General features: G+C 42.8%; 2 long non-coding RNA genes across 5 annotated transcripts; one reads left to right on the top strand and one right to left on the bottom strand.

Moving 5' to 3' along the window:
* Nucleotides 1–6579: 6579 nt before the first annotated feature.
* Nucleotides 6580–7934, bottom strand: LOC132465620 (uncharacterized). The gene is made up of 2 exons (XR_009527635.1): nt 7094–7934; nt 6580–6664 (listed from the first exon to the last, which is right to left on the bottom strand). It is a non-coding gene; the product is annotated as an uncharacterized LOC132465620 (long non-coding RNA).
* Nucleotides 7935–9940: 2006 nt separating this feature from the next.
* On the top strand, nt 9941–23320 carry LOC132465619 (uncharacterized). Of its 4 annotated transcripts, XR_009527634.1 has the most exons (7): nt 9941–10066; nt 21817–21874; nt 22146–22196; nt 22275–22318; nt 22574–22637; nt 22724–22804; nt 23019–23320. It is a non-coding gene; the product is annotated as an uncharacterized LOC132465619 (long non-coding RNA). The 4 variants fall into 4 exon arrangements; XR_009527633.1 differs by having other exon boundaries at nt 22146–22318; XR_009527632.1 differs by lacking the exon at nt 9941–10066 and having other exon boundaries at nt 21754–21874.
* Nucleotides 23321–24586: the final 1266 nt, after the last annotated feature.

Here is a 24586-nt window from a genome sequence, read left to right as displayed (position 1 = left end):
CTTTGTACATGTTTGTGTGTGTGAGTGTGCGTACAATTAAACAAAGTGGCATGTTTGGGTATTTAAGTTGCACTATGCAATCCACATTGTTGCAGTCTGTGCAAACATCTAATATAATGTGTCTGATATAATGTGACCTGATGTTACACAAAAGACAACAGTATTAGTTACCGTGTCTCATTTTTCAAATGTTTAATTTCTCCATGACGAATAACAGCCATTCTAATGGTGGGTTGACGCCGACTAGGCTTGTTTCTCATTCGAATAATGTACCTTGCCTGACAGGTGGAGAATTTGCAAACAGCATGCAAAGTTAAATATGGTGCATTTATTTTCCTGCTGCCAGGAACACAGACATGCTGGTATGTAAAATGCAGGACACAGCTAGGGTTATTTCTTTGAAATTCGCTGTGAATTACATTTGTCCATGTTTTTTCAAGTTTGTTGACACCACTGTGAGGTGGGATGTTGCTCTGATTTTGTGTAAGTGAAATTGTGAATTTCTTGGCCATGGATGGCACCTTTCTAAACACTCCATCACTCATTATTATTATTTTTTCAGATACATGTCCTTTTACTTTTGCCTTTCTTCTGGCTCGGGATCACTAATAGAAATATCAGATCTGCCACTTTTAGGGGACACTGGACTGTGAGAGTCTTCTGACTCTAGCCCTTCTGCGATTTCCCTCCGACTTTCTTCCTAATCGTCATCTGTGTACTGCAACACAACAGCTTTTTCTTTTGCTGTGCCTCTTTTTAACACCATTCAAGACTTTTTTTTATCTTTTTCACCAGTGCAGAATCTGGATCCCAAATGGAAACATCAGATCTGCCACTTTTAGGGGACACTGGACTGTCGGAGTCTTCTGACTCTTGCCCTTCAGCGATTTCCCTCTGACCTTCTTCAGAATCGTCATCTCTGTACTGCAACCCAACAGCTTTTTTCTTGCTGTGCCTCTTTTTAACACCACTCAATCCTTCTTTTAGTGCAGACTCTTGATCTCTAATGGAAGCATCAGATCTGCCACTTTTTGGGGACACTGGACTGTCTGAATCTTCTGTGTCTTGCTCTTCCACCATTTCCCTCTGACTTTTGGCAGAATCTTGATCTGTGGGTAACTCTGGACCTTTTGAAATACATGACGGTGCCTTGACCTTTCCCCTAATATCTCGCCGATTGTATGTCCGTAGACAGTGGAGCCATTTCTTGTTTTTCTCCTTTTAATTTCCAAGAATCTTTTAGGACAATTTTGACCACACATCTGAACAGAATGACTGGTCTTGATCTAAAATATCCAATGAAAGGAAATGCTCCACAATCAATTCCTCTCCTCCAGCTATTGACCGGAGATCATCTCTGGAGGATCCCTTGCCTTTCCGTTTTTTGGGCATGTCTGTACACCAAAATGGAATGAAAATGGAATAAAGTTACTATCATCAAGAGTGAAGTGCAACACTGACAAATTAACAAGTAAACTAATACTCATAATTTAGTACTTTTGCCAAAGTAAGTAATAATAATCATTATTATTTTGACAGTACTATCATTATAGTCAGGTTCACTATGTAATGTCGCCAGAATTTTGTGAAGAGTATCAAATCTATACATTTTTGGAAACTTTATTGTGTAAGCAATCAGAAAAATAATGTTTCAATTTTCCTTGATACCTATGTAGCCGCCATCTTGGATTTTATAAAATGGCTGCCGTGAATAGGGTTTTTGTCAATATCTCAGCTTCTAAATAACATAGAGCTTTTATTTTGAGAGCTAAACTACCATTTTCAGGGCCAAGGAATCCAATGGTTAAAAAATAAATAATCTAGATTAAACCTAAAACTTAATTGACGAAAATTTGTAGTTTTATTGAATGTTTTACAAGTGATCAATCATGAATGTTCCACTAAGTTAATGTCCATTAAGAGCAAAGGCAATCAAGGAGTCTTTACATATCATCACTATCATCGTCATCATCAGTTTCATACTTATTATGTGTGTCCTCATCCTTCTGACACACACTGCCGCACAGATCGGTGCAGGATTTGTTTTTTCTGCAGGAACATCCGGCCGAAGAACAGTCTCTTTTGCATTGACAGCTAACCATCTCAATGATGGCCTTTGACAGAAGGGCATCTGTCATGGATGGTTTCAGCTTGCTATCAGACTCCTTGTGGTAGCCATTCTGCAGGGGATCCATCTGAGAATCTTGCAGAGCAATGCTGGCCTGTCCCCACACTCTGGCTTGGATATGGACTCTCAGGACATGTTGTCTCAGAGGGTAGGAGGTAGCTTATCACTTTCTGCCATATGCTTGCAGAAGAGACGCCATCGTAGTTCGGAGATGGTCTTGATGTAGATGCCTTTGGGGGAGTAGGCTGCACAGACGAAGCTAGCCAGAGTGGCCAACATAGTTTTGGTCATTACTTCCTCTGTTGAAAGCATCTGCAATGAACTGATTACATCTTTATCTGCCTTTATGTAGACTTGCAGCCAGGTTGCTTTGCCTATACGTGAGAACCTTCCAGTGTTATCAGCGCCAGTGAACGCATGGAAGGCTGGCATAGATCATAGACCATCGATTTTTTTGGTTGTTGTGAAAACGTGCCTTCTGCGGAACTGAAACAGTGAATATGGAAGACTGCAGTGTTTTATATAAAGGAGACTAGTGTGTTGCTGCTGATCTGAAAGTGTATTCATATGATACAAGTGTGTATCATTTTGGCATCAGAGTGACGTTTTGACAAGGGATTGTTAGGTTTCGTTAGAAGAGTTTCAATTTGACATTGATGTGAATGGTATATTTCTCAGTGTTGCGTCTTATTTGCTTGTGTGTTGAGTTTTGACGCAATGAGCAAAGATTTGCAAAATGTGTTCAAGCAATTGAAAAAAACTGTAATGGACATTAACTTAGTGGAACGTTCATGATTGATCACTTGTAAAACATTCAATTAAAACTAGAAATTTCAGTCAATTAAGGTTTAGGTTGATTCTAGCTTATTTATTTTGTTACCGTTGGATTCATCGGCCCTGAAAATGGTAGTTTAGCTGTCAAAATAAAAGCTCTAGGTTATTTAGAAGCTGAGATATCGACGAAAACCTTTTTCACGGCAGCCATTTTGTAAAATCCAAGATGGCGGCCATATAGGACTTGAGGTATATGGAAACATTGGCTGAATCCGAATACTTAGTACATACTATTTCTGTTCAGTGTCTACTACTTGACCGTACTACTCTACACAGCTATGCGTAGAACGCCTCCGAACGCTTCCGAACACCGCCGAAACTGTTTGGAGATGACGTATCTCCCCTCAGATGCCTGCAAAATTACCTTGATAAGTTACCTGTTTTCCGTCTTGTCATTGTTGCTATTAAATTAAAAATGTCTCTTTTTACTTAACTATTACTTTACTTTTTTACTCTTTTTAATGTCTCTTTTTTTCGCCGCTTTCTACGACTTCTTTCTAATGCCGCGTTTTCACTGCAGGGTGGGGTAAGGTTCGGTTCGCCTTAATCCGGTAGGGAGGGGGCGGTATAGCCCAGCTCAGTTCCGAGGTTGCGTTTCCGGCGTCGACAGTACCCTTTATGGTAGGCCGGATATCGATCGCCGTGGCAGCTACGTAAACATCGTAAACAACGTCTTCCTCCCAAAGAATGCAGAGGAACGTCTCCACCTCCTTGTTCGCCCAAGCAAGCGTTTTACGCGACATGTTCATTGTAAAGAATAATACCTCGAGGCTATTGTTTGATTGTTTTTATCCCCACGTCGCCCGGAAGTGACGATTCTGTCGACCAATCAACGGAGAGGGTGTGTAGCTCGAATTGTCCGGCACCCTTTCAGGCGTCTCGTCTCGTTTTCAGTACCCCAACGCAGGAGTACTGAAAACGAGGGCAAACCGAGTATGGCTCAGTCCGGGTGACGATCACTTTTGGCGGTGGAAACGCAATCCGTACCGCACCTTTGCAACCGAACCGTACCGCACCCTGCAGAGGAAACGCAGCATAAGCCGCTGTTGGTGGTGTCGGGTCAGCCATCTTTTCTTCGTTTGTTACCAGACTCCGGTTGCATTGTGGGTGGGATAGCGTAGTGACCTACCGTTGTATACTGTGGCGGTAGTACGCATTCGGAAACGTTTTCAGTACTACACAATCCGTACTGAGCATTCGAAAAACAGTCTGCATTATAACAAAAACATAAATAAAACATAAGCAAATCAAAGTCAACACAACATCTATATCATCCAAACTATGCAAGTTAAGCATGAACATATGACTAATAACAGCTGAGTCTGGAATGTAACACACAGATCAGGGGTTTCATTTATAACCATTGCGTACACACAAAACGGGGCTGAAATTGGCGTACGTGACTTTCCACGCCAAGGTTGTGATCTATAAAAAAACAACTTGACGGGAAAATGTGCGCAGCCCTAAGCAAACTCTGACCCATGCGTACGCATGGTTTGGAGGAAAAGGAGAATTGGCGACACAGATGGTGTGGTGGTGAACTGAAGTCAGACAGAAGAATTGTAGAGTGAGAAGAACGATTATGTTTTATCATCGCCCTTCATAAATTTAATTTCAAACCGTATCATGCGTTAAATCTATGTAATCAGAATGATTTAAGTCAACTGCGTTATTTCTCAGTTATAACTCCAGAAACATCTCCGTAGAATAGAAATAAAAAAAAAATCTCTATATTTAATACCGTCACTCCATACTCTCCACTGACGGCGCGACTGCATGGAATAAAGCAACTGTCCAACATGTGTCAATAACATAATATTTTCATGTGACACTGTAAACACATAATCAAATGTAAATTAAATCCCAAGTGTGGAAAACCAAGCCACACTCCTCATCACAATCGTTGTCCGTTACTCTTGATGCTTTCACGACAAATCAGGCATTAAAAAGGGGTTATGTTCAAGAACATTTTACGTGGGTGACTACAAACTGATTATCCAAGGTGTTCTCTGTCAGTCTTATTACCGTAACCCTATAAATACAGAGGTGAGCGCCGTGGTAATGCTGCACCATATGGCACTTCTGGCGGACCATGCAAATGGCAGGATTCGGCGGGATAGGGTCTTTACGGACCATAACGATTTATTGGTACATAAAAATATGTACCTTTATGTCAGACCACTTCTTTTTTAATTCTGGGACTGTGCGCTCCGTGCTACTGACAGAGTTCACTGCTGCAGCCACTCACTCTGCTTTTTGTTGTTGGCGATCCCAATCCCGTGACCGCCGAACAAAACTACTTTTCGGGCCTCCATCTCACCCACAAGTGTCTCCACTTCAACCTCCGTGAAATGTCACTTTTTTGCTTTTCTCAGTACTTCTGCCATTGTTTCCGACAAGTCATAATACTTGCATCTGAGTCTGTTTTATATGCAGATTGCATTCATGAGGTAATTTGCATTGACCATTTATGGTTAAAAAGGGGCGTGTACAGGGTGGAACGTGAAGCTGATTCAGCTGCGCACACTTGTACGCACTCTGTGATTTATAAAGCAAAGATTGCGTACAGGGCGATTCAACCTCCTTAACAAGTGGGCCAAAAAGGAAAACCGCTGGTGGTTCATGGGCCACACATACAAAACTTATAATGTCAATTAATCGCTACAAATAAATCCTACTTAAAGTAGTGTTAACTTAATATATATAGTACTGCTAAATGGAATAAACTTGTAAGACGCATTCCTTTCTTTTTCACTTCTAATTGCATCATTATAAAAATGTTGACACATTTATAATAACAATTGTTGTTCTTACATATTTTGGACACATTTTTATGATTCAAAAATGTTGTTGGAATCATCACAAACTAGAACTACTGTGCGTATGAGACATTTTGAGCCTGTTATATTCAGTGAGAGAAATTGCACTGCCTTGATTTTGCTATTTCAGCATAGTTTGGTTGATACTAGGGATGGGCACGAGTAGTAAATTCCAATCTCGAGTAATCGAAGGAATTCCTCGAGGATCAATCGAGTACTCGTTTAATCAAATCTATTTTTAGAATGCAACGCATCTGCTGCAGGAATAGGTCTAATGATGAATGGCAATATTACCAACCAAACATGTAATGCTTATTCTCCATCAAAACAGTCAGAGTATTCATTATTTATTTTTGCAAACCTTCAAAACACATTTTCCTTACAAAAATAAATATGCGTCTCACAATTTAAATCACGTCGTACCAAGGCCGGTAACGGTTTAAAAAAAACGAAAACGAAACCAGTAGCCTAACGATTGCAAATAATTTAAAGCTGCAAATAAAATGGCAGCAAATGGACTATGGAAATACTCAGCGTTGTGATCTTCTCTACACGGCCGTACAGCTGCGTCTTGCGGCGGTGAAAATAGCCGACACACTTGGTTGCTGCGTGTCTGCTTTCCCGAACTCACCGTTGTGTTTCAGGAGCATATGTTGCTGCATAGTAGTTGTCAAGTTGTCTGTGTTTTTTGCTGTTTTGTACTTTTTCCCCAACTTGAAAGAGGAACTGACATCTATTGGAGGTTTTGGGAAACTGGATTCTACTCAAAATGTAATGACTTGAGTCCCAGGCAGTAGCTACGTTTTCACTTTTCTTTCCTTTTTATTTTCAGTTAAACAGTAGCTCGCTATTTTCTCTTGCCATTAACCTTTAGGTAAAAAACCTTTAAAGATAAACAGAAACATAGAAAACACACATGAATATCAGCAATACACACAACAATAAACCGACACCAACATGTACAAAATAATTGACTTTCTCAGATATAAACTCTTGTACAAAATATACTGGAATTTTAAACTTAAAAAGTACACAAACAACGCAGAAATTACATTTTTCAATTGTGGAACATTCAATAATAAAGAATTAAATGCATAAACCATCACTTATACAAAAATGGCTACTGCAGCCTCACCATCACCTTATTTCTAACAAGTGACAACTTAGTTTACAGTTCACGGTATAGGCAGACAACATTAGCATCCCCACTTGCAACGAATGCTGCGGCTAGATGCTATTAAGCACAAACAACGTTACCGGAGCAGCGGCAGACTTTGATGGAAAAGATCGGAAGTAGGCTACATTCTCTTACCGGCTGCCTCTCCAGATTTCAAAGATGTTCAGTATGTACAATACAAGAGTTTTTATTACACGCATTTGCTGTGGTTTTCTAACAGCTCTCTTGTTCTCTCTCGTGCCTCCTTGAAGCTCAATTAAAACACCTGCTGCTCGTGTCTGCGTCGCGTGTATGACGTAGCTTATTTTTGCGTTGGTTAGAACTTTGCGTCAACCATTAGTTGAGCTGGTGAGTCCTTCCGCTCCCAATTTAAAATTAAATCACTATTTTTTGTCCGTTAATTTCTTCTTTTTTTTCAGTGTATTTTCTTAAACCCCAAAGTAAAATTAAAACCACAGTTTGACTCGACACCTCCCACTCGATCTTTCCGGTAGACATACTGGGAAGGTCGCCACCTCTAAGTCAAACTCAATTTAAAAGAGATCTACCGTCAGTGAGTCACTTGTTCTTCAACAGGCAACAGAATGACCAGTCGCCGGACATCTCTGTGAAGGATAGTAGCTTGGACCTTCAAGTTTGGCCCATCAGTTTTTGGTTTCTTCACGCTTCCAGGTCTAATCACAGGAACACTGTAGCTTGGGAAGACCCTGACATTCACATCCCTCACAATGCCTTTGCCGTCTGGATTTGTGCTGATGACTCTGCCAAGCTTGAACTGTCCCCTCATTGCGTTTTGGTCACACAGCCAGACGATGTCCCCAACAGCGACATTTCTCTCTGTGATGTGCCACTTGCTTCTCACGAAAAGGTTGGGCCCAGCCAGCTGACTCCAGCTCTTCCAGAACTTGGTCACTTCAGATTGCATCGCTCTGAGCCTTTTGTAAGGGTAGCTAGTAAAGTCAAAGGTCTTGACGTCTCCACTTTGAGAAGCTCGTCCAAGCAAAAGGGAATTTGGTGTTACATAATGAATACAGTCTTCCCGGCTCTGCATCCTTGCATCAATTGGACGCTCATTCGCAAGGTTGGCTGCCAAGTACAGGGCTGTGTGAGACTCACTGTAACTCAATCCAGACTCCTTCCCAAGACTCTGGAGCGCCTTCTTTACGATGCGCACAGCGGCTTCTGCAGCACCATTTCTGTGTGGGGAATCAGCAGGATGGATTTTCCACTCCCACACGGTTCTATTCCTTGCAGCAGTCTCCTCCAAGGCAGCTTTATTCTGGCTATCCAAGAATCTGTACAGTTCTTCCAGGGCCGGCTTTGCACCTATGAAGTTGGTACCCGGGTCTGACCAGATCTTTCTTGGATGCCCCCGGATTGCTGTGAACCTTTGGTAGGCCATCAGGAACGCCTCAGTGGACACAGAGTTTGCCAGTTCAGTGTGGATGGCTCTGCTTGCCATGCAGCAGAAGACCACACCCCACACCTTCAGAGTCACTCTTCTCTTGACATCATCATTCACCTGGAAGGGTCCAAAAAGGTCCACAGAGGTGTACTCAAAAGGTGCTGCAGGTTCAGTCCTCTCAGGCGGCAAATCACCCATCACTTATTTGCACTTACTTGCTTTTGCCTTCCTGCAGACCAGGCAGCCGTCAACGACCTTTTGGGCTATTCTCCTTCCTCTTACAACCCAGGCCTTCCTTCTCATCTTGAGCAGGGTCCCAGCCACTCCGTCATGACCCTCACCATGAGACTCTCGAGCTAGCAATGTAGACACCCATGAGTCACAAGGTAAGAGGGGGATGGCGACACTGTCTTCTTTGAAGCCCTGCACTCTTCCACCACAGACAAAGAGCCCAGAGTCCTCTTTATAGACCACAAGCCTGTCTGTTGTAGTGCTTGGGAAATTTGCGCCCTCTTGTGCAGCAAGGAAAAGGTCTCGCAGCACATCTTTCCTTTCTTGGACAGAGACGACTCCGGTTAAATGGACTGCCTCCCACTTTGGTCTATTCGGGATCCGGTTTGGTCCAAGGAACCTTCTAGCTGCCCTCCAGATCCAAGCAATGGTCTAAACAAGTCTGGTAAGGCTGCTGAACCGTTTGATGTCCACAAGGCTTTGGATTGCTGACCCTGCGGGTGGTCTCTGTTGATTTACTTGGACATGGTCCCCTTTCCGTCCTGGTCCCATTGCCTGGGCCCTCGTCAGAGCAGCGACAAAGGCTTTCTTTTGCAGTTTGTTGATGCTCTCTCTGGCAGCAGTAGCAATTTCTTTTGCAGATTTGATCGGCCACTCACACACAGGAAGGCTCAGGAACTCTGGACCATTCTGCCACTCTGAGTCTTCATCAAGTTGTTTGGGGCCGCTTCCTCTCGTGATTAGGTCTGCAATGTTCTGCGGACCAGGGATCCACCACCAGTCCTGGACTTGTGAGTTGCTTTGGATTTCTCCTATCCGATTTGCAAAGAAAGTTTGATAGCCATAGCTCTCTCTTTGGATTGCGCCAAGAACGGTCTGGCTGTCGACAAGATGGAACCACTTCTCAACTTTGATTTGGCTGTGCTTTTCAAAGTACCTCTTCAGGCGGGACGCAAACACTGCTCCACATACCTCTGATTTCACAACATCGCCCTTCTGATCCAAAGGGGTTAGTTTGGCTTTAGACTCCACCAGCTTGATGATGGGGCCTTGATCAGAGCTCCACCTCAGATACATCACTGCTCCGTAGGCATGCTCGCTCCCATCTGAGAATGTAACTGCCCACGGCTTACCGGTATGGCATGAAGGAGTTAGAGCCCTGGTGAATTTGACCTTGCCGAGCTGGACATATTGTTCAAAAAGCTCAATTGCATCTTCCCTGAGGCCCTCTGAGAGGAGAAGGGTCCAGCTGCAGGCTTGGGCGTTCCCGTCATGACACAAAAACGCCCATCGGGCATTCCTGTCATGACACAAAAACGCCCATCAGGCGTTCCTGTAGCGTTTCAATCAATCAAGAAGAGGTGAGTGAGTTTCGCAAGGCATGCTGGGTATGCTACCCTTCCTTTTTTGGCGGTTTTACCTCGTAGTAACTTTCCAGAAAAACGAAAGGGTTATGATGAGAGATTATGTCAGTAAGTATGATATTGTTTAAAGTATTGTCATTTAAATCACTGATTTAGCTGTGGTATCGTTGTATCCGAATTCGAATCCGATATAAATACTCGTGACAAGCATGGTTCGGTAGCAGCGAATGCTATGCTATCGTCCATAAACGTTGCATATACTATTCAGAAATCAGCAACGTTTAAGACGTTTGTAGGTAGAGGGTAAAGTTTGCAGCAAAGGCTTTGCCGATTATTTTACTGTGAGGTTAACATTACCAAAGTACATTGTTAAGTTGGATGTTAAGGTGTCAGCTGGCATGGTAAGAGGCATGAAATCGCGGCCACTCTGCTTCGTTGTGGTGACACACGCATCGGATTAAACTGTGCATGTAAACGTACTAGTACGTCTAAACTAACAACCCAGTCGCCAAGAAAAAACGTCGACGGTGTACGTTTCCATGAACACTGGAGACGTACTATTACAACGTAAAAACAGCGTGTTATACCTACAGTATCCACGCGTGCCGCTGTGGAGGCGGGTTTCGGGGTTTGGGTTTCACGGCTTTCGCGGCAAATTGTGGACACGATTGTTTAGGGGGGGGGGGAGGTAGACTGTTGTTGACCGGGGAGGGGGGGGGGGGGGGAGAGACACGTTTGTTGAGGGGGGGGGAGACACGTTTGTAGGGGGGGGGGGGGCACGCTCGACAACGAAAGTTGTTTTTTATTTAAAGCTCGACAACGAGAGTTGGTTTTTATTGAACGAGACTTCAACACGGAACAGCTGCACGAAACGATGGTCACGTCACTCTCGGTGACGGTGTCGACAACAATGAACACACGAACAATGTTAATAGAACAACACACAACCACATAACATCCCGAACCCATCAACCCCACTTAATCCTAACAACAAAACAAGTTAACAAAAGCCCCATTTGTCAACTGACAACCCCAATTCCCAGAATCCCCCGCGGCTCCGGAACACGGCGTAGCTTATATTAATCTTTATTATCCGAATGGGAAATGCAATATTTTAGGACAGATACACCATTAAACGCGTTTCTAATGACATTTCTAGCGAGAAATGTACATTTTCCTTACATAATCTTCAGTCAGTGAATGTGTATGATCTTTATTAATCTTTATTATCTGAATGGGAAATGCAATATTTTAGGACCGATTCACCGTTAAACGTGTTTCTAATAACATTTCTAGCGAGAAATATACTTTTTACTTGCATAATCTTCAGTCAGTGATTGTGTCTGATCTTTAGTTTTATAGTTATTAGGATTTGATCGGATCGCTCGCATGTTTCAACGTCAGGTTGTCAGGCTGCTTTCGCTAAACTAGCAGCTCACGTGCTTCCTTCCTGCGTTTGTGTTATTAAACTGTTACTTTATGTAACTTTTAATGATATCATCTTGTTAGAAACACGTATATCTGAGGCAACCCAGTCGCCAAAAGCATTCGTTGACAGTGTACGTTTCGTGAACACTGGATTACGTCGCATTTCAACATAAAATAGCGTGTTATACACGCACACACGCACGCACACACACACACACACACACACACACACACGCATGCACGCGCACGCACAGACACACACAGACACACAGACACACACACACACACACACACACACACACACACACACACACACACACACACACACACACACACACACACACACCAACCCTGTCTCGTCAAAATTACGTTCCCAGAGAACTATTCGGCATTCTCAATTACGTTTGTCATAAAACGTATTTTGTCCGCGATTACGTTTTATTGAACGTATTGCAAATACGTTCGTCCTCAGCCTATTTTTTGCCATTTATTAACCTCTAGGATTATGTTTGGTTGAAACGTATCCCAGATAGGTTAAATGTCAACGTATAGCACATTATTGTCATTAAGGCATATCTCCCTTTCAGGGAACGTTTCATTTAACGTATTTTGTCTGAAAAACGTATCTTGGCTGTGGATACGTGTTATTGAACATATCGCAAATACGTTCGTTGTCAATCTATTTTTTGCCATTCATTTACCTCTAGGATTATGTTTGGTTGAAACGCATTCCAAATATGTTAAATGTCAACGTATAGCACATTATTGTCATTAAGGCATATTTCCCTTTCGGGAAACGTTTAATTTAACGTTATTTTGTCCCTGATTACGTCTTATTGAACATATTGCAAATAGGTTCGTTCTCAACATTTTTGTTGTTATTTATTTAAACTACCTCTTGGATTACAGGCTACATTTAATTGAAACGTATCCTTAATAGGCTACGTTAAATTTCGATAACACATTATTGTCAGCATATAGGCATAGGTCTACCTCTCGGGGAAGCGTACGTTTGATTGTAGCCTAATGTTAATAGTCCAACGTTATATCAACATGTCACAAGAGGAGAAATTAGCTGCTGACGGGGTAACTGTAGGAGCGGGGGTTGCTTTGTTGATTTCTTTATCTAGGGCTATAGCTGTGGTCAAAGCGGGAAGTGTACGTTGTCTGGGCGGCTGCCTGAACTGAGCTGCAGGAAATTATGTTCACACGTTTCTTCATTCATTCATGAAGGCTATACCGGTGAACGGTGACGTCAGACTCACGCCCACCTACAAACCAATCAATGTCCAGTATCAGCCTGTCCTCTCGGAAAATACGACCACGTTGGTTTGTTCCGCCACAGATTACGACCCATTGGAATTTATCCAAAACGAGCGAACGAGGCCCTCTACATGTGCGGGCAACCCTTTCTCATCAAAATTACGTTCCCAGAGAACTATTCGGCATTCTCAATTACGTTTGTCTAAAAAACGTATTTTGTCCGTGATTACGTTTTATTGAACATATTGTAATGACCTCGCAGGTGACATAACGATGTCGAGTCATTAGTAATTGAAGGAACTTTTAATGGACCAAAACCAGGTCACTGAAACCCGTAACCAACGGCAGAAATCCCACCCAAAACAAACCCCGGTTACCCCGGCAACCCCCAACACGGTCTCACTCACGTGCAGGCCCCCACCTTCGTGTTCTTCCAAGGCCCTCCCCCAGCTGACCTAATGATTCGCCCTCACACTGATTGACAAGAAGAACATTACAATACATGCACACACAGAACAACTGGCATAACGGACAACGAAATACAATGCAACACATAACACAAAAACAATTTAATTGTCCCAGGGTCGCTACAATATCGTAAATACGAATTCGTTCTCAGCCTATTTTTGCCATTTATTTACCGTGTTACTATGGCAGAATAAAGAATAAATTCATGCATTATCATTCAATTTGAACATGTGTTTTTACAGTATAGAGTGGTGGAGAGGGATGACGTATCGACAATAATGAACACACGAACAATGTTAATAGAACAACACGCAACCACATAACATCCCGAACCCATTAACCCCACTTAATCCTAACAACAAAACAAGTTAACAAAAGCCCCATTTGTCAACTGAGAACCCCAATTCCCAGAATCCCCCGCGGCTCCGGAACACGGCGTAGCTCATATTAATCTTTATTATCTGAATGGGAAATGCAATATTTTAGGACAGATACACCATTAAACGCGTTTCTAATGACATTTCTAGCGAGAAATGTACATTTTCCTTACATAATCTTCAGTCAGTGAATGTGTATGATCTTTATTAATCTTTATTATCTGAATGGGAAATGCAATATTTTAGGACCGATTCACCGTTAAACGTGTTTCTAATAACATTTCTAGCGAGAAATATACTTTTTACTTGCATAATCTTCAGTCAGTGATTGTGTCTGATCTTTAGTTTTATAGTTATTAGGATTTGATCGGCTCGCTTGCATGTTTCAACGACGTCAGGTTGCTTTCGCTAAACTAGCAGCTCACGTGCTTCCTGCGTTTGTGTTATTAAACTGTTACTTTATGTAACTTTTAATGATATCATCTTGTTAGAAACACGTATATCTGCCCAGTCGCCAAAAGCATACCTACGTTGACAGTGTACGTTTCGTGAACACTGGATTACGTCGCATTTCAACATAAAATAGCGTGTTTTACACACACACACACGCACGCACACGCACAGACACACACACACACACACACGCACACACAAGCACACACACGCACGCACAGACACACAGACACACACACACACACACGCACACACGCACACGGTGCATTTCGCTGCTAAAACAACAACAAAAAAATATTCCCTCAAATAGTATTACTTTCAAAACGTTGGCCAAAATGGCCAATAATATCATTTTTTATTTGGGATGCTTCTAGGACATTTTGGGTGGATTTTGAACGGTATGTGGGGGGCACGTTTTTTGCAGGACCTGGCAACCCTGCGCTGTTGCCCGAGATCTGGATCCACCCCGGCGTGGTGCCGTCTCCTTTTGACCTTTTGACCCCAGACTTCTGGGGGAATAGCTGAATCAATTCATTAGTCAATCAGAAGCATGTAAATATCTTCACGGTGGTGTAAGAGGACGAACAAGGTGTCCTTCAACATCTACGCTTCCAGGCGATTGCAACGGTGCCACACATGAGCATATTCGAACATGTTTAATGGTAGTAATTAGCTGTCGAAATTGGAGGCCTTAATCAATACTGAGCAGCTATTGATTTGCTTCCCGATAAAGATTAGTCACAAATGACATGTTATTTAGCATCTACACGTTGAGCTGAGTCCAATGACACCAAGAACGACACTCTAGCTAATGGTAACATGTATTTTACATGGTACACCTAGGTCTAGGACATGATCTCGGTGTAGCAAGAGGCCGAGCTTGATCTCATTGGACTCAGCTTAACGTGTAGATGCTAATTAACATGTAATTTGTCAAAAATCTCCATCGGGAAGCAAATCTATAGCTGGTCATTATTGATAAAGGCCTCCAAAATCGACAGCTAATTACTACCCCGAAACATATTCAAATATGATCATGTGTGGCACTGTTGCAATCGTCTCGAAACGTAGATGTCAAAGGACACCTTGTTTGCTCTGTTGCACCACCGGGAAGATATTTTCATACTTCTAATGGATTGATTCATATTTGAAGGTTCTCGGAGTGAGACTTTAAGTGGCTGCAGCAGAAGTGTTGAGACGAAAGATGATATCAAGAGATTTATAGAATATTCCCATTCACATTATGATTCTTCGTCGTAACATCCGACCAAACATCCTTTACATTCACAGAGCGAAGATTATGAAAGTCCAGGCTCAGCAAGTGCTCCATCTCGTTGCACCTGCACCCAGCGGCTCGCTTGCAAGATTTTGGCCTGAAGTTCTTCCCAGACCTACACCCATAGCCATCCAACATGCATATCTGAGAATCAGGCCTCTCTTTAATAATGAAAAAAAGTTATGAGAGAAACACACATTAACTTTTTGTTATCTCATAAGCGGCGTGGTGCCGGCTCCTTTTGACCTTTTGACCCCCGACTTCAAAAACGTGGCCACAGGCCAGCTGTGTCTACACACCTTTAGCCACAAATGTACACCTCCATCCCACAAAAAATGGGGACTAGAAACTAACCTCTGTCTTACGTACATTTACTGTACTGTTGGAGGTCACGCCCCTTTGCCGACCTTTTCGAGATAGCTAGGGATGCTAAAATGTTTACACACATTTCCCGGGGCCCCGTGTACGACATATCCGAGATTTGGAGTTCTAGCCCTTAGAGAAAAAAAGTTTTCCCAAATGGAGTGTCATTTGGACAAAGCCCCTCAGAAGTGTAGCCTGCAAGACCTAATGGTTCAGAATGTGGTGGAAAAACAGTTTTTGAGATAGGAAGGTCCTACCGCCCTGAAATTTTAATACCTTATTCTAGGGCCTAACTGGGACCTCCGCACCGAAACTTGGCCCGGTCGGACCCCGAGGGCAGGAAGGGGGGGCCTGCCCTCGGGGTCTGACCGGGCCAAGTTTCGGGCAGGAAGGGCCCCCCCTTCCTGCCCTCGGGGTCCGACCGGGCCAAATTTCGGAGCCGAGGTCCAAGTTAGGCCCTAGAATAAGGCATTAAAATTTCAGGGCGGTAGGACCTTCCTATCTCAAAAACTGTTTTTCCACCACATTCTGAACCATTAGGTCTTGCAGGCTACACTTCTGAGGGGCTTTGTCCAAATGACACTCCATTTTTTCTCTAAGGGCTAGAACTCCAAATCTCGGATATGTCGTTCACGGGGCCCCGGGAAATGTGTGTAAACATTTTAGCATCCCTAGCTATCTCGAAAAGGCTGGAAAAGGGGCGTGACCTCCAACAGTACAGTCAATGTACATAAGACAGAGGTTAGTTTCTAGGCCCCATTTTTTGCGGGATGGAGGTGTACATTTGTGGCTTAATGTGTGTAGACAGCGCTGACCTGTGGCCACCTCTTTGAAGTCTGGGGTCAAAAGGTCAAAAGGAGCCGGCACCACGCCGCTTATGAGATAACAAAAAGTGAATCTGTATTTCTCTCATTACATTTTGTCATTATTGAAGAGAGGCCTGATTCTCAGATATGCATATTGGACTGTTAGGGTATAGGTCTGGGAAGAACTTCAGGCCAAAATCTTGCAAGCGAGCCGCTGGGTGCAGGTGCAACGAGATGGAGCACTTGCTGAGCCTGGACTTTCATAATCTTCGCTCTGTGAATGTAAAGGATGTTTGGTCGGATGTTACGACGAAGAATCATAATGTGAATGGGAATATTCTATAAATCTCTTGATATCATCTTTCGTCTCAACACTTCTGCTGCAGCCACTTAAAGTCTCACTCCGAGAACCTTCAAATATGAATCAATCCATTAGAAGTATGAAAATATCTTCCCGGTGGTGCAACAGAGCAAACAAGGTGTCCTTTGACATCTACGTTTCGAGACGATTGCAACAGTGCCACACATGATCATATTTGAATATGTTTCGGGGTAGTAATTAGCTGTCGATTTTGGAGGCCTTTATCAATAATGACCAGCTATAGATTTGCTTCCCGATGGAGATTTTTGACAAATTACATGTTAATTAGCATCTACACGTTAAGCTGAGTCCAATGAGATCAAGCTCGGCCTCTTGCTACACCGAGATCATGTCCTAGACCTAGGTGTACCATGTAAAATACATGTTACCATTAGCTAGAGTGTCGTTCTTGGTGTCATTGGACTCAGCTCAACGTGTAGATGCTAAATAACATGTCATTTGTGACTAATCTTTATCGGGAAGCAAATCAATAGCTGCTCAGTATTGATTAAGGCCTCCAATTTCGACAGCTAATTACTACCATTAAACATGTTCGAATATGCTCATGTGTGGCACCGTTGCAATCGCCTGGAAGCGTAGATGTTGAAGGACACCTTGTTCGTCCTCTTACACCACCGTGAAGATATTTACATGCTTCTGATTGACTAATGAATTGATTCAGCTATTCCCCCAGAAGTCTGGGGTCAAAAGGTCAAAAGGAGACGGCACCACGCCGGGGTGGATCCAGATCTCGGGCAACAGCGCAGGGTTGCCAGGTCCTGCAAAAAACGTGCCCCCCACATACCGTTCAAAATCCACCCAAAATGTCCTAGAAGCATCCCAAATAAAAAATGATATTATTGGCCATTTTGGCCAACGTTTTGAAAGTAATACTATTTGAGGGAATATTTTTTTGTTGTTGTTTTAGCAGCGAAATGCACCGTGTGCGTGTGTGCGTGTGTGTGTGTGTCTGTGTGTCTGTGCGTGCGTGTGTGTGCTTGTGTGTGCGTGTGTGTGTGTGTGTGTGTCTGTGCGTGTGCGTGCGTGTGTGTGTGTGTATAACACGCTATTTTATGTTGAAATGCGACGTAATCCAGTGTTCACGAAACGTACACTGTCAACGTAGGTATGCTTTTGGCGACTGGGCAGATATACGTGTTTCTAACAAGATGATATCATTAAAAGTTACATAAAGTAACAGTTTAATAACACAAACGCAGGAAGCACGTGAGCTGCTAGTTTAGCGAAAGCAACCTGACGTCGTTGAAACATGCGAGCGAGCCGATCAAATCCTAATAACTATAAAACTAAAGATCAGACACAATCACTGACTGAAGATTATGCAAGTAAAAAGTATATTTCTCGCTAGAAATGTTATTAGAAACACGTTTAACGGTGAATCGGTCCTAAAATATTGCATTTCCCATTCAGATAATAAAGATTAATAAAGATCATACACATTCACTGACTGAAGATTATGTAAGGAAAATGTACATTTCTCGCTAGAAATGTCATTAGAAACGCGTTTAATGGTGTATCTGTCCTAAAATATTGCATTTCCCATTCAGATAATAAAGATTAATATGAGCTACGCCGTGTTCCGGAGCCGCGGGGGATTCTGGGAATTGGGGTTCTCAGTTGACAAATGGGGCTTTTGTTAACTTGTTTTGTTGTTAGGATTAAGTGGGGTTAATGGGTTCGGGATGTTATGTGGTTGCGTGTTGTTCTATTAACATTGTTCGTGTGTTCATTATTGTCGATACGTCATCCCTCTCCACCACTCTATACTGTAAAAACACATGTTCAAATTGAATGATAATGCATGAATTTATTCTTTATTCTGCCATAGTAACACGGTAAATAAATGGCAAAAATAGGCTGAGAACGAATTCGTATTTACGATATTGTAGCGACCCTGGGACAATTAAATTGTTTTTGTGTTATGTGTTGCATTGTATTTCGTTGTCCGTTATGCCAGTTGTTCTGTGTGTGCATGTATTGTAATGTTCTTCTTGTCAATCAGTGTGAGGGCGAATCATTAGGTCAGCTGGGGGAGGGCCTTGGAAGAACACGAAGGTGGGGGCCTGCACGTGAGTGAGACCGTGTTGGGGGTTGCCGGGGTAACCGGGGTTTGTTTTGGGTGGGATTTCTGCCGTTGGTTACGGGTTTCAGTGACCTGGTTTTGGTCCATTAAAAGTTCCTTCAATTACTAATGACTCGACATCGTTATGTCACCTGCGAGGTCATTACAATATGTTCAATAAAACGTAATCACGGACAAAATACGTTTTTTAGACAAACGTAATTGAGAATGCCGAATAGTTCTCTGGGAACGTAATTTTGATGAGAAAGGGTTGCCCGCACATGTAGAGGGCCTCGTTCGCTCGTTTTGGATAAATTCCAATGGGTCGTAATCTGTGGCGGAACAAACCAACGTGGTCGTATTTTCCGAGAGGACAGGCTGATACTGGACATTGATTGGTTTGTAGGTGGGCGTGAGTCTGACGTCACCGTTCACCGGTATAGCCTTCATGAATGAATGAAGAAACGTGTGAACATAATTTCCTGCAGCTCAGTTCAGGCAGCCGCCCAGACAACGTACACTTCCCGCTTTGACCACAGCTATAGCCCTAGATAAAGAAATCAACAAAGCAACCCCCGCTCCTACAGTTACCCCGTCAGCAGCTAATTTCTCCTCTTGTGACATGTTGATATAACGTTGGACTATTAACATTACAATCAAACGTACGCTTCCCCGAGAGGTAGACCTATGCCTATATGCTGACAATAATGTGTTATCGAAATTTAACGTAGCCTATTAAGGATACGTTTCAATTAAATGTAGCCTGTAATCCAAGAGGTAGTTTAAATAAATAACAACAAAAATGTTGAGAACGAACCTATTTGCAATATGTTCAATAAGACGTAATCAGGGACAAAATAACGTTAAATTAAACGTTTCCCGAAAGGGAAATATGCCTTAATGACAATAATGTGCTATACGTTGACATTTAACATATTTGGAATGCGTTTCAACCAAACATAATCCTAGAGGTAAATGAATGGCAAAAAATAGATTGACAACGAACGTATTTGCGATATGTTCAATAACACGTATCCACAGCCAAGATACGTTTTTCAGACAAAATACGTTAAATGAAACGTTCCCTGAAAGGGAGATATGCCTTAATGACAATAATGTGCTATACGTTGACATTTAACCTATCTGGGATACGTTTCAACCAAACATAATCCTAGAGGTTAATAAATGGCAAAAAATAGGCTGAGGACGAACGTATTTGCAATACGTTCAATAAAACGTAATCGCGGACAAAATACGTTTTATGACAAACGTAATTGAGAATGCCGAATAGTTCTCTGGGAACGTAATTTTGACGAGACAGGGTTGGTGTGTGTGTGTGTGTGTGTGTGTGTGTGTGTGTGTGTGTGTGTGTGTGTGTGTGTGTGTGTCTGTGTCTGTGTGTCTGTGTGTGTCTGTGCGTGCGCGTGCATGTGTGTGCGCGCGCGTGTGTGTGTGTGTGTGTGTGTGCGTGCGTGTGTGCGTGTATAACACGCTATTTTATGTTGAAATGCGACGTAATCCAGTGTTCACGAAACGTACACTGTCAACGAATGCTTTTGGCGACTGGGTTGCCTCTCAGATATACGTGTTTCTAACAAGATGATATCATTAAAAGTTACATAAAGTAACAGTTTAATAACACAAACGCAGGAAGGAAGCACGTGAGCTGCTAGTTTAGCGAAAGCAGCCTGACAACCTGACGTTGAAACATGCGAGCGATCCGATCAAATCCTAATAACTATAAAACTAAAGATCAGACACAATCACTGACTGAAGATTATGCAAGTAAAAAGTATATTTCTCGCTAGAAATGTTATTAGAAACACGTTTAACGGTGAATCGGTCCTAAAATATTGCATTTCCCATTCAGATAATAAAGATTAATAAAGATCATACACATTCACTGACTGAAGATTATGTAAGGAAAATGTACATTTCTCGCTAGAAATGTCATTAGAAACGCGTTTAATGGTGTATCTGTCCTAAAATATTGCATTTCCCATTCGGATAATAAAGATTAATATAAGCTACGCCGTGTTCCGGAGCCGCGGGGGATTCTGGGAATTGGGGTTGTCAGTTGACAAATGGGGCTTTTGTTAACTTGTTTTGTTGTTAGGATTAAGTGGGGTTGATGGGTTCGGGATGTTATGTGGTTGTGTGTTGTTCTATTAACATTGTTCGTGTGTTCATTGTTGTCGACACGGTCACCGAGAGTGACGTGACCATCGTTTCGTGCAGCTGTTCCGTGTTGAAGTCTCGTTCAATAAAAACCAACTCTCGTTGTCGAGCTTTAAATAAAAAACAACTTTCGTTGTCGAGCGTGCCCCCCCCCCCCTACAAACGTGTCTCCCCCCCCCTCAACAAACGTGTCGTCGTCGTCGTCCCCCTTCAACTAACGTGTTCCCCCCCCCCCCCCCCCCCCCCCCCCTACAATCGTGTCCCCCCCCCCCCCCCCCCCCCTCAACAAACGTGTCTCCCCCCCCCTCCCCGGTCAACAACAGTCTACCTCCCCCCCCCCCCTAAACAATCGTGTCCACAATTTGCCGCGAAAGCCGTGAAACCCAAACCCCGAAACCCGCCTCCACAGCGGCACGCGTGGATACTGTAGGTATAACACGCTGTTTTTACGTTGTAATAGTACGTCTCCAGTGTTCATGGAAACGTACACCGTCGACGTTTTTTCTTGGCGACTGGGTTGAAACTAACTAGTATGTTTACATGCATGGCATATCAGAGAATTCTGTCAGTTCGGTCGCGGCGCAACGAATGAATAAAGATCGTTAGCACTCTGAAAAACAGATGACAGATGTGCCCTTAGTTACTACTTTAGTACCTCGTTGATGACCAACGTTTAGGAAAACATGTACTTTTAATTAAAAAATAAAATAAAAAAATAAAAAATAAAGCGTAATGTGTACTGAATGCGTGTTGATGATGATGCATATGAATTGCAACTTACACGTCTTCCAAACCTTTTCAGTACCCTGGCACATGCTTTGTCCAATGGACCATGGAAGGGACTTTACTTGGCTGACGAGGTAAAACGTGTGGCTGGCGCACGATTCATTGCATCTCGTAGAGTAGCATTCACTGGTAGACAGGCAGGCCTCTAGATTGTTTATTATGATTTAATGAAGTGTTCCTATGTGACGCTGATGGGCCCTGGTTGCTGCAAAATGCTTGTTGAAAGTGCATTATGCACTTTTTGTATGTAGCTACAAAATGAGGGTGGATATCACTTTATAGTTTATAAGCATTATATACTAATAAGAATCATTGACAAATCACATTCCCCTTTTACCACCACAGGACGCACCTCACCAGTATCAGAGCAACAGCTGTGGGGTGTTTATGCTGATGGTGAGATGCATTATTTTCAGAAATGATGACTGATGACTAGTTTGTAAAACAACTAACTCATTTGTATGTTAATTTCAGTACGCAATGTATTCTACCCTCAAAAGCAATATGATTTCAGTGAGGTGAGTTCTTTCAAATCTCAATCAGATGTGTAGCATGAAATATAAGGCTTTTAATTATTTAGTCATCCTTACTGGAGGCTACAATTAACATGCATCATAGGTCATACACATTACTTTGTCTTCAGGTACTGCACTTAGAGGAGATGGCTACATCTTCACAATAATTTACACTGCCATAGTACACTGCTAAACAGTACTGTAACATGGATTTGTATTAGGCTATGAAGTCATTTAAAGCATAACTTTACTTTTCAGGGGGACATGCTCTCTATCAGGAGGTGGTGGTTGGACAGCTGTTGGAGACCTTTATGCTTGAAAGGTTTATATACTGTGTCCATGTTGCTATTTACTTATTTTTGGTGCTCACGAAGATCGTAGCCAATACACTTGTCTCTCTGTCTCTAGCCCTGCAGAACTTGCTGGCTCCTTCTCACCCTCTCCATCTCCCCATCTCAGTCACACCTTCCAATCACTAAGCAGTGAAAGGTATTACATACTATGTCCATACTTTTCTATTTACGTATATTCTCTCTTGCTCTTTCTCAGACTTTTGATCGATCAGTGACTGCCTTTTTGTTTAATGGTGTGGGTAGTGTTGGTCTGGGCTTGTGTGATTGAATTGAAGGTTGATTATAATCCCTGTTTCTCTCCCTCTCTCTCGCTCTCCTTCACTCTTTTTCGGCTCTCTCGCTCTCTCTAGCCCTGCAGGACTAGCTGGCACACCAAGCTCACCCTCTCCATCTCCCCATCTCAGCCACACGCTCCAATCTGGCACAACAGAGGACAGGCCATTCTTACCACCCGAAGTCCTTCAGCAAATTGTACAAGAGACGCTGAGACTGGACATGCCGATGCTTGGCGTGTTCAACTGGGTTTCAAACACATTCCGAGAACTAATCAAGCCTCTCCATCCTTCCATATATATAAATGACAGTTTGGCAGGGGACATTAAGCTTAATAAAGACAATCTCATATACATAACGGTTAGAAAGATTTACAACAATGCAGTGGCCTTGCGCTACGCCTCAAAGGCTTCTTAAAAAAGAAGAATTGGCCAAGCGCACCCCTGGTACTGAGGAACGTTGCATATGGCAGGTTTGTCATAAAAGATGTCTGCCTAGCATAATGTTCTTTTATTACTCCTTTTTTGTTTTATTTGGGACGTCTTTTTTTGCAATCCCTTCCATTTGTAAATGTACATACTACTGTAGTAAATGTATCTGCCCAGAAATGCTGGTATTTTATTACTCCTTTCTTTTTTGTTTTTGTGACAAATGCTATACGATGTATAACATACATTTGTGCCTACGATGTATGTTGTAAGGTTAATTGTTACAGAGCAATTACTGTATTTTGTCTTTATTGAAAACATTCAGTGGGAAAAGTAAGTGAACACTTGGAGTCAAATGGCCTACTGTTTGAGCCTTCATAGTGTCTGGTAACTGGATTTGAACTGCATAATGTCCCAAGTGTTATTTTAATCTATTCATTATTTAATTTGGGCATATTCTTAAACAACTATATCAAACATCTCACTTAAACCTAATACGGTAATACCCTACCTATACTAACCCAGAAGATAATGAACTTGAGATCATGGAGCCTCCCTGTAATGATCGTGTTGCATCAAGTTTGATGCAAAGTGTGGGCCGAGATCCGACACATAAATGTAAGCTAACATTCTGTAGGCCTAGCTGGCTAACGTACCCGTATTACGAGATCGAAGAAGAAGGGGGCGCTAACGTCAGTTCTATGCTGCCCATACTACTAGATCGACGAAGAAGAACGGGGCGTTCCAGCCTGCGTAAACGAGAACGCCCACCACACGAGAACGCCGGGGGGGCGTTTTAGTCTGCGTGAACGAGAACGCCCACGACACGGGAACGCCCATTTGTGTCTGCAGTCGGATGATATTGTCTGAGAGCGCTGTGTCCCATGTGTCTTTAGCTGGGCACCTTTAGTTTTTTGCCTCTTGGAATGCTTGGCACACCAGGATAGCTCCCTTCTGCTTTGCAGGCGTCACCAGGCCACTTGGGTCATACAATCCAGCCACCTGACTGAGCAACTCTCTTCTTGTCAGGGGATTGGGAGTCTGAGGCCTAACCTGTTCTTGCAGGAGGTTCTGACCAAGCCGCATCTTTTGCTTCCTCTTTGAGAAATTTATGGAATTTTTGGAATTTATGGCCTGTCTTCCCCAACAATGTAGCCAAGGCCGAGTGTCTTATTGTCGTCATCACCCATTTGATTTGGGAGGACCAAGGTTCCCTC

Source organism: Gadus macrocephalus, chromosome 10 (assembly GCF_031168955.1).
Source record: "Gadus macrocephalus chromosome 10, ASM3116895v1".
In the NCBI taxonomy this organism is placed as follows: Eukaryota; Metazoa; Chordata; class Actinopteri; order Gadiformes; family Gadidae; genus Gadus; species Gadus macrocephalus.
Note: the sequence above shows the minus strand (reverse complement) of the source record. Positions and strands in the feature narration are given on the sequence as shown.